Raw genomic sequence first — 9,422 nt, forward strand, 5'->3', positions numbered from 1 at the left:
ATGGTGGTACACACCTGTAATCTCCCGAATCAGGAAGTAGAGCCCGAGAACCAAAGAAATCCTCAGCTACATAGTGAGGTCAAGGTCTTTAAATTAAAAAAGAATGGGTTTAGAGCTACATGTGGTGGCACACACCTATAATTCCAGAACTTGGTGGAGAAGGCAGACCAATCATAAATTCAAGGTCAGTCTGAGCTACATAATGAGTTCAAGACCAGCTTGGACCACATAGAAGGATACTATCTGTATATTAAAAAATTAGTAAAATAGAGCTAGTTCAGCAATCAAGCTTCTGTTTCTTACCACACAACATCTAATATTGAAAATAACAGAAAATTATGATTACTATTGGCTGTGAGTACATAAAAAGAAGCCCACTTCTCCCAACATACCTACACAGTTGCTTGACCTGAGAGTGTTTCTCAGAATGTGACTGAGTATTGAAAAGACAAGCATACAGCCTGACACGTACAGAGTAGCTGACTGTATCTACTCCTCCTCTCCCCTCCTCCCGATGAGGAGAATCCAATGCACCAATCATCATTAAATCCACAAGAAAAAACACTAGTCAGAGTACTTGACAACTGACTGTGACAGTGGACTTCTGTCTTCTTGGCCCTGTGGCCTTCTAGCCCATGAACCTCTCAGTCTGGGCAACTAACCCTGCCAGGGAAGTCTGCTGTCACCATGCCACATCTTTGAGCATTTAGGGAACAGGAGGCAAGGTGGCATCAGTTCACAGCCCAGTCTGCAAAAATAACTGTCTTTTCTCCTCTTTCTATGATTCCCCCACCCCTGTTCTTGTTTGGACATGCACTCAGTATAGCAGTCAGGATTCCTGCCTTCTCTGTCTGGTCTTTTAGTGTTTGGATTGGCTGTTTTCCAAGGCGACTGAACAGCATTTTCAAAGAGCAGGTGAGTTATCTTCTCCAATATCTGAGCTCCCTGCAAATTAAAGCAATCAGAAACCCCTTGGAAAGAATATACAAAGTGTCGGACGCTTCCAAATTAAAGTCCTTACATGGTACCCAACAAGATTGTCATTTTGAAGACATACTTGGACAATATCCAAATGTGGTAGCTGATTTTTGGTAACTTGAGAAGTGACCTGCAGGTTACTTTCTGATGGGAAAACCACTCTGTGTTCTTTGTAAGCAACTGTTTGATATGTGGCATTGCAGTCATGGGTGTGAAACATCTGGATTTAACCAGAATATGGATGATTTGCTCACTGTTGGAGAGGGACATGTAAATATGGCTTTGCCTCTTGGTTTTATATCTGGCCCCAACATGCAAATTCCTGCCCACAAACTTATTCTCTGCCAGGATTTGATAGATTAATGTCAGCAGCTGGCAGAGATCTGCCTCTGGTTATAGCATGTGCCACATGGCGACAGGTAACAACAGAAGGCTGCCAGAGAGGAATGCCCAGCTTTTCTGAGGGGAAGGTGACCTAGATTGCCAGTCAGGGGCATTAAAAGACCCTGGTCCAGGTCACTATTGGAACTACAGAAAACAGAACCAGAAGCAACCTGGACAGGGCAAAGGAGATGACAGCTACCATTTACTGAGCACTTATTCTGTGCCAGGCACTATGCCAGATCTGGCTATGTTTTCCCATTTGATCCTAGCAAGAACCCCATTTTACAGAGAGGGAAACTACAGCCAGAAGGAAAAGACAGATCCAAAGCAGTCACCAGGAACAACACAAAGTCCAAAGCACTTTGAAAGCAAAGTGGTTGAAGTCAATTGCCAAAAAAACATTCAGGAACCAGAGTTCTTTATAGCTGTGGCAATTGGGATCTGGAGATTTTCTTCTAAGCCACTCTTTCCCTTTGGCAAATTTGCTTTATCAGGCCATCTCTGACTGTCACACCTCATGGTAGCTGGCAAGGGCACAGTGCTAGTTTGGCAAACACTGGGTTCAGAAGGTGAATGGACAGGCACCTACCCGAGTATCATTTGAAGATTGCCTTAATGGCCTCATGCCCTAAAACTCCAGATTATTACAGAAGTAGAAGGGGATTGGCAAGGTGTAATAGACAAGATGGCATCCAAACTTGAGCTCTCTTTATGCTTCTTCAATCAATGCTAATCATGTCCTTGTTTTCAACAAAGATGGTCCACCACCATGACTACTTGCTGATAAGCCCAGATATTCCTGGCTGCCACTCATGAAGAGACCTGTTCAAATGCACTGGCCACCACAATGAAAGCCCAGGGTCTGCTAACATTAGCACACAATAGAAAACACAGCTGTACCCTGACACATGACCTATCTGCAGAATTTTACCCCATAAACATCATCAACGCTGTTTTTTTTTCTTGAACTAACACCATACTGGACCCCAGTCATCAGTTAGAGAACAAATGATAGTATCTTCCATAATCCTGCCACTAGAGTGTACAGCTCTCATGCACATGAAAAGCTAGCATCTCTCACCTTCGGAAAGTTCAGCTCACAAACATGAAAGTCCAAGTTCATGCAAAGAGGTCGATCCTGCTTAGGCCTTTGAAGCTCTAGGAAGCTTTGCAAATGCGGCATACAAACATCAGAAAGATCCATTTACCGGGGTTGAGTTGTGAAGCAAAGTCCGTTCAAGGGGCTGGTGGAACACCTCAAACAATAAATAACACAGTTGCTTTCCCAGCTGTTTTAAATGACCAACATATCATGATTGTTTTTTTCACAGAAATATCAGTGACATAATCCTAAACAGGCTCACAGCCCTCTCGCTAGTATAATAAAACAATGACCCAATTATTTCTGAGGGCCGAAGCAGCAGATATGACGACTGAGTATGTTGTGCAGGGCTCCATGTGTGATGGATGGGACACAGTAGGGCAGCTAAGTGTGTGCCAGGGATTGGAAAACTGCCTCCTGAGCCCAAAATCCTGCCATTCAGCTGGTCTAGGGGAGAAAAATAAAGGCATTCAGTATGAAAGTTCCCACCCACTTGTTCTTATGACGGAGGTGCAGCGCTGATTGAAGCAAATTCTGTTTTTTAAAAAAAAGCCGGTTTGTGGGTATTTGTTTATTTATAACTGCCCCCTCTCTCTGCTTCCCCACACCCTGCCTCGTTCTGCAAAGGATTTGAGATAGGATTTGAACACTGAAAGTTTGTTTAAGTCCTAAACAGGTCCAGCGACTTTTTAGACTGACAACAAAATGAAAGCCTTTAGATGAAGGGTTGAGCTCTTAGAACACAGGTTTACCCAGTCAGAACTAGTCCTCCTTATACCCTGTGATCAGAGAGACCTCTTCTACCAGACCACTCGTCCCCAGTGCTACCCTTCACCAGGAAAATAAACATAAGTCCATAAGCCTGAAGAAAATAAAGTTAACAGGGAGCCACTCAGTCCTTTACTAGTTCATTCAGTCAACAAATATTGACTGGGACCTATCCTGGAACAAGCTCAAGAGAATGAAACTGGAAGAAGTCCCAGTCACTGCACTTGAGAAGCTTCCAGTCTAACGGGAAAGACAGACAGGTAAAAAATAAAATAAAATTCTAAGGCGGGGGCAGCTTCGTGGAGACTGCTTGCCTAAGAGACACAAGACCTTGGGGGCGGTGTGGGGGCCACAGGTGGTGCAGGTGACTTAGTTCAAGGACCCAGACTTTGACTGCCTCTGTTCAACTTTTGGTTCTGCCTCTCTCTAGCTATGTGGCCTTAGACACATTGCTTCTCTGCTCACAACCTCAATTCCCTCATCTGTTAAATGGGGCTAATAATAGAACTGACTTCACTGGGTTATTATGAGGATTAAATGAGATAATCTGTGCAGAAACTTAGAACAGTTCCTGGCAAACACTAAGCACCCAATAAAAAGTTGGCTTTCTGTGCTTTTTATTCCTTTTGTTTAATTTCATAAGACTGTGTCTAGGGATGAGACTCCAAGGACTGGTTTCTAAAACAGAATTGTTTTCAACAAACTCCTCCCTTTTAGCCCAAATTTTTCTTTCATATGGAATGACACAGATCTGCCATGATCTCTCCCTCAGCAACCATATGTTTGGCAAGAATCTCAGGGAGAAAATATTTCCCAGATGGTTTTATTTATGTCAGCCTACTATGTGCCAAACAGCACTCTCGATGAGAGGGGGCACGTTGCTGAGCCATATAGACAAGGTCCCTGTCCTCTTAGAGCTTCCCTTCCAATGGGTGAGACATACCATAAACAGAAAACATAAAGTGACATAATCAGCCAGAGAGGTAAAGAGAGTTAAGGAAGCATAGGCCATAAAATGAGTATTAAGAAGGGGCAAGAATTAACTGTTGGTGGTCCCCCAGAAAGGTTTGTCTTTAGGGGTAGCATTTAAAAAGCTGAGACTGTAAGCGTAAGATAAAGCCTCCCATGCCAAAAGCAAGAGCAAAGGCAGGCCAGGGAGAAGAAGCAGTATGCACAAAGGCCCTGGGGCAGGAAAAAACTGGGCATTGTCCAGAAACTGAAAGGCCAGTATGACTGAGACATAGATCCGTGGTAGGGAGTAAAGCAAGCAAGATGATAGCTAGCATGCATATTGAAACTGAGAAAGTCCAGAAAGATTAATGCACTTACCCATAATGCCTTGCACATAGTAGGCGCTCCATATGTTGTAGAATGCTCAGTCAGTAGGGCGGGGCTGAGGCCCTTTGCCTTCCAAATTCGGACTGAGATTTCCCACCACAACTAGGAATCAGCTACCCAGGGAGACTGAAACATAGTCTTTTTTGTTGGTGAGTCATAGGCAATGAGTATTAGAGTGTGGGGTCGAGTGGCCCCAGCTGCTGCCTGTGTGTAAGGGGTGGGGGTGGGCTCAGGCCGTGGCTGAAGCTTTTTAGCATGTTTATGATGAGCTGAAAGCACTCACTGCTTAATTTAAAATACCGCTCACACATACACATACAATTCAGCAGCTGGGGGAGCTGCCAGGAATTGAGGCTAAGTGTAGAAAATTGGAGGATCAGGAATATCAGGTACCCGGCCCTGTTTCCCAGCTCCCAAGGGCCGTCTCTGATCCCATATAGTCCCATCTTCTGAAAGAAACTCCTGGAGGTTAAGACATGGATGGGAACAACAGCAGTTTCGGGACTAGAGACTTCTCCAGAATCCTCTAGGTTAGCCACACTAGTAGCCCCACCCGGTCTCCAGCTTGCCTGCCTTCCTCTGCATCCACGCCTTGTAGCCCAAACCCACCCCCTTGGAGAAGCCGCCTCCTCTAGGCACCTCCCAGCTCTCCTTGAAATCTGACAGTTGGGAAAACTCATTTGGTCCAGATTGCAAACTGCCAGGGCTGGCTGCTGCTGTTTCCGGTGTGTGTATCTTGTCTCCCCAACCACACGGGGGCCCCCAGCACACACTTGAGAAACTGAGTATTCTTTCGCATTCCCTGCAGCCTTTCAGGCCGTGCACAAAGAGTGTCATGCATGATTTCTCAAGGACTGCATGACAGTGTATCATTTGAAAGTCCTACAGGTTAGAATACCTGCTCTTGCTAGAAGATCAAGACCTTGAACTCAACAAAGAGATGGGAAATACTTGGGGTTATCCTCCACACACAAGGAACCCTGCCAGAAAGCTAGATGAACTTGCAATCTGTCAATCACAGTGCCCTCTGTGTTGTGCCTTTGAGCCTTTTATTCATAACATCTCTTCTGACTGGAAAACGTTCTGTCCCAGCTCACCCTAACCAAACTGGTATTCATTCATCAAAGCCAAACCAAATACGGTCTCTGCTATGTAGGTTTCCCAGATGGGTACAATTCATGGCTCTCCCTGCCAGGTTCTATGCACCCCATCCCACTTCTTCCTCTATTATGATACAGGCTACTGAACTGGCATAACCTAGCTTCAGATCCCAGCTCTGTCCCTTCTCAAGATAATATCAATTTTCTGGAAAATGGGATGCTAACACCAGCCTCAATGAGCCGTTGGAAGTTGCCCATGAAATAATATCTCCAGTCTGCTCAGTCCAAGGCAGGACCTCCAAGGACAGGACGTATTTATTATCATCCTCTTCGTTGTCTCTGGGAAGGAGGGGGGATAGAATGGTTGAAAATGTGAACTTGAGAAGCAGACTCATCAAGGTTCCAGGGCTGGTGCAGTCATTTCCTAACTATGTGACCTTGGGCCAGTCACTTCCTCTCAGAAGCCCACTTTCCTCACATGTAAAATGAAGTAATCATGCCCTTCCCCATCACAGAACCTGTTGGGAAGGTCCAAAGATGAAACAGATGCAAGGCAAACTTGTCACATAAAAATTGTTCATTTGGGTCTATATAGCCCTTCAACCCAGCAAACGCCTTTAAGGGCAGACAAGATTTTACTTATCTTTGAATCTCCTGCTGCCTAGCTTAGCTCAGAACCTCTGCAGCTGGCAGGCCTACAATAAATCATTGTTGAATTAAATTGAAAACCCAAACCAGATGTGCCTCCTCCCCTGTCAAATGAAGCTTTCAAGCTGGTGGGCTGGGCCTGCCACCCCTCCACTCCCCCTCCTTCCAGCTGAGCAGCCGCCATTGTCTAGCCCTGGCTCTAGGGACTGAAGTGGCAGCGGCAGCAGCAGCAGCATTTGGAGGAGGTGAGAGAGAGAGCAGTGTGACCAGTGGGGTAGAGCATTCTGTCTGCTCCTGGTGACCTCATGCAAATCACCTTCAAAAGGAAACTATCTTGATGTCTCTGTTGAATGAATAGAGGTGACATACCAAAACCCCTTCATGAACCCCGCAAGCAAGAGAAGCCTTCCTCTCCACAAAACACTGAAAATGACAACTTCAATGCACCGTGTCTGGTGAAAGTTCCCTTCTTAGTCTATGGACCTCTGATACTGAGATACAGAAAGTCTCCTGGGATTTAAAGCCAAGGCCACTGCCTATTCAGAAGTGTTGTGATCCTGTCATGGTACAAGGGACAAAATTTTATTTATTGCCCCTACCCCACTCTGAAAGACCTCTGGAAACAGAACACAGGCTGAGGGTATGAGGCTGGAGGTGGGCTTTACTGGGGGAAATACTCCAAAAATATAAATCCACCCCCCCAAAAAAGAAAGAAAAAGTAAGATTAAAAAGAAGAAGAAAGAAACCTGAAACCCGGTGTAGTGGCCCATGCCTTTAATCCCAGAATTTGGGAGGCAGAGGTGGGTGAATCTCTGTGAGATCAGAGCCAGTCTTGTCTATATAGTGAGTTCCGGGTCAGCTGGGACTACAAGGAGACCCTATCTCTAAAAAACAAAACAAAGCAAAAATAATTTAAAAAATCAATTTTAAACTACTCATGTAGTTTTAGAAGATTTGCTTTTAGTGTTTCTGAGCCAGAGCTGGGTAGACAGGGCAGAGGTAGTGATAGGGTCCGATGTTGTATAGCACAAGGTCCAAGTTAAGAATCAGATACCAGAACATGGCCAACTGAGTGGTGACTCTGACTTTGTCACATGCTAGCCTGCCTAATCCCTAGCAAGTGACTTAACCTCTCTCTGTCTCTGTGATCTCATTTCTCACATGGTATTAATAATAGTACCTTCTCACAGGGTTTTCTACACGGACTAAATGAACTAGTGTTTATAAAGCAGTTGCCATATGCTCCACACATGGTAAACACTAATCCGTTTGTTAAATAAAAAATAAATACATACCTCAGCTCCACTGCAGGCAGACTAACCTAGAGACAGGGTTGCCGAATGGTTAGAGCTAGCCAAGGGGAGCCAGCTGGGCCTAGCTTTAAATCCTGGTCTCAGAATTTCAGAGTAAACCTCTCTGAACCTCAATTTTCCCGATTCTAACACGTGGCTAAGAGCAGCCCTTCTTGGAAGGCGTTTAAATGAGATATCTCCAAAGTCCTGAGCACAGTGCCAGACACGTGGCATGAGGAAGCACCCAATAAAAGCAGAGCATTCATCATCTGCATCTTGGCAACCACTACTCCCCCACCCCTCTTTTTTCCTCTTTCTTTTGGGTTAACACACAACATGTAGTTTTGGAAATCCTACCACAGTAAAAGAACAATTTCATCTTTTTGCCAATGAAATTCCTAAACATCTGATTCAAGAGCCAGAAAAGGGAAACATTTTGGTCATCTCTGCACCAACTGAGCATGGATAGTCAGTTTCCCTGTTGAGTAAACCAGACCCTTCCAAGCAGTAGAAGTCACTTTGCAGGATAAAATTGAAGGAATGGGTGTTTTGCTGCAAACAAAAGCCATCTTTGTTTGCTGCCAAGCTTTGGGAGAAAAAAAACATACCTCAACCCAGGAGCTTGGAAAATTCTTGAAAGTTCTCATTTTATTCCAGCAAATCCAACAGAACTGGCAAGATTCCTAGCCATGTGAACCTGAGTCAGAATGAGTCGCCTCTACCCACTTGCCTCCCCACAGCACTCAGAACCCAGGAGGGTACACTGGGCATCAATACATATTAATTGTCGATTCCTCCGTGACAGTCCCAGATTCTACTTCTACAATGTCTACGGCTTTGCCAAAGCATTCGGAAAAAAAATGCTAAAGAACATTTTGCAAACAGGGAAGAAAAAAAAAAGCATCCATCAACTCACCACTCTAACACAACTCTTAATTTTGTATGGAAACTTCTCCTCCAGTCTTTATCCACGTGCAGACATATTTTTACAGCACTGTAGTCATAGGGAAAAACTGCTGCAGCTCCAGCCAAGAACCAGATACCATACGGCTCATGTCACTAAACTTTCCAAGTGAGGGATTTTTCCTCCCTCATTCACTCCATTCATTCATTCAGTCAGCCATTCAACAAACACAGGTTTAATCAGGCTTTTGTGTTATGCCCCGGGGAGTACTGAGATGATAAAGGAACAGTAACCACCTTTAATCAGCTCTGTTTACTGGAGAAAATAAGAAAAGTCGGCAGGAAATGATAGTACACTGGAATCAATGTAGAAATGATGTATAAAAGCACAGAAGTGATACCTTACAGGGAGACAGCAAAGGGGTGTGGAAGATGGAGAGTGACAGGAAAAAGAGAGGTGTCATCGAGTCACCCAAAGTAGCCCTGTTCTGGGATGGGGTGAGAAAGGAAGACAGGGACCAAATCATTAAGATGAAAGGTATCATTTTTATTCTGAAGACCGGGGGAAACTTTGGAAGGGTATCAAACAAAGTTGGAGCACAGTCAGATGTACAGGCAGGTTGCAGAGCATGAGATAGTTAACAAGTGGCCCACCACAGTAATCCATCAAGATAAGGAGGGCGTAAGCTAATGAGGTGGGCTCTCCACTTACAGCCTTAGCAAGTGACACCACCTCTCTGTGCCTCCACCTCCTCCTCTGTACAGCAAGAATCACAACAGCATCTCCCTTCGTGGAGCTGCTGGGAGGACTGCATGAGACACTGCATACAAGGCACTTGGTCCAGAGGCTGCTACCCAGAAGTCACTCGATCCATGGCAGTTCCCTCATCCCATCCTCCACCTCACCCT

The 9,422-nt window shown here is 44.9% G+C and overlaps 1 protein-coding gene across 5 annotated transcripts in view; it reads right to left on the reverse strand.

The window, feature by feature from the left end:
* The window catches only part of Rtl9 (retrotransposon Gag like 9), a 45,777-nt gene extending 38,030 nt beyond the window's left edge, over positions 1-7,747 (reverse strand). For 2 of the 5 annotated variants that reach the window (XM_029556071.1, XM_029556069.1), the window contains exons 1-2: positions 4,562-5,117; positions 2,444-2,618 (exon numbers count right to left, since the gene is read on the reverse strand). The gene's annotated coding sequence lies outside the window, so the exon portion shown is untranslated. Of the gene's footprint in view, positions 1-2,443; positions 2,619-4,561; positions 5,118-7,613 lie in introns of those variants that run through there. The other 3 variants (XM_008852954.3, XM_029556070.1, XM_029556072.1) reach the window with 2 other exon arrangements.
* Positions 7,748-9,422: the final 1,675 nt, after the last annotated feature.

This window comes from Nannospalax galili, unplaced genomic scaffold, assembly GCF_000622305.1.
Source record: "Nannospalax galili isolate Female #2095 unplaced genomic scaffold, S.galili_v1.0 scaffold25, whole genome shotgun sequence".
Classification (NCBI taxonomy): domain Eukaryota; kingdom Metazoa; phylum Chordata; class Mammalia; order Rodentia; family Spalacidae; genus Nannospalax; species Nannospalax galili.